The sequence below is a fragment of the Propithecus coquereli genome, unplaced genomic scaffold, assembly GCF_000956105.1.
Source record: "Propithecus coquereli isolate 6110/MARCELLA unplaced genomic scaffold, Pcoq_1.0 Scaffold124, whole genome shotgun sequence".
Lineage (NCBI taxonomy): Eukaryota > Metazoa > Chordata > Mammalia > Primates > Indriidae > Propithecus > Propithecus coquereli.
The window spans coordinates 1,027,356-1,028,363 of record NW_012136525.1 but is presented as its reverse complement, the minus strand read 5'-3'; the positions used below and the strand labels follow the sequence as shown (position 1 = coordinate 1,028,363).

Genomic DNA, 1,008 nt, shown 5'->3' with positions numbered 1-1,008 from the left:
TATACTTCTTAACAATTTATTATAGCCGAGTTTCCTTAAGACAATTGTTTTGGAAGCACGCTGCCATCCTAGTCTTTGTGAGCACGGCTGTGCCGGCAGGCCTTGTGGGCAGGGCTTCAAGGGAAAGTGCCAAAGCCACTACAATAAGACAAGTGAGGAACAGAAAGTTAAGTGACTTGTCCACAGTCATGCAGCAAATCTGAAGTAAGAATTCTACTAGGAAGGAAATGGCCTTTTCTTCCTCCTCCTCCTAAGCTGGTGAGGTCAGTGGACGTTCTGTCACTGGATCTGGTTTCAGCGTTTCAGGTCTTGCCCCACCGCAGAAAGCCCTTTTCACCTGCTCCAAAGGAGCTGGAGAGATGTTAGAAGACGGCTCTGAGAGATTCCTCTGCGAATCTGTTTTCAGCTATCAAGTGGCATCCACGCTTAAACGGGGGAAACATGATCAGCAAGTTGCTGAGATGGAAAAACTAGCCGGTTTGGTAGAAGAGCTGGAGGCTCCCGAGTGGTGGTTTACGCCCATGGAGCAGCTTCTGGGGTTCACACCCTCTGCAGGTGGATGCTGCCTGGTTGGTCACCTCTGGTGGCAAGTGCAGAGCCAGCAAGGGACTTTCTCACAGCCTACATAGCCTTCCGGAATTCATAGCTACACCGCTGAATTGTTAATTCACATTTGTACTTGGTCTCTCTGTATCTAGGCCACAAATACTTAAACGTGTTATCTTGCAGGGAGAGAAGAAATGGCAGAGCAGAGGTGACTTCCTGGCTCTCCGCTCCCGGAGAGGGAGGTGAAGAACTCAGATGGCTATGTACGAGCGGGTCACTCTCCCTCAAGAATAGCGTCGTGAAGCTGCAGAGAAACAGCGTGGGACACGCAACGCAGGAAAAGTAAAAAAGGTGAATAAGAGATACAATCGCAAAGCCTGGAGAGTGCGACACAGACAGTGGAGGATAGAGCGCGGGACGGCTGTGCCCGCCGCCAGCGAGTGCAGCGGGATCTGACGACGC

At 51.0% G+C, this 1,008-nt stretch overlaps 1 pseudogene; it reads left to right on the top strand.

Annotated features, from left to right (window-relative positions):
- Window positions 1–227: 227 nt before the first annotated feature.
- LOC105805014 lies at window positions 228–629 on the top strand (annotated as a pseudogene).
- Window positions 630–1,008: the final 379 nt, after the last annotated feature.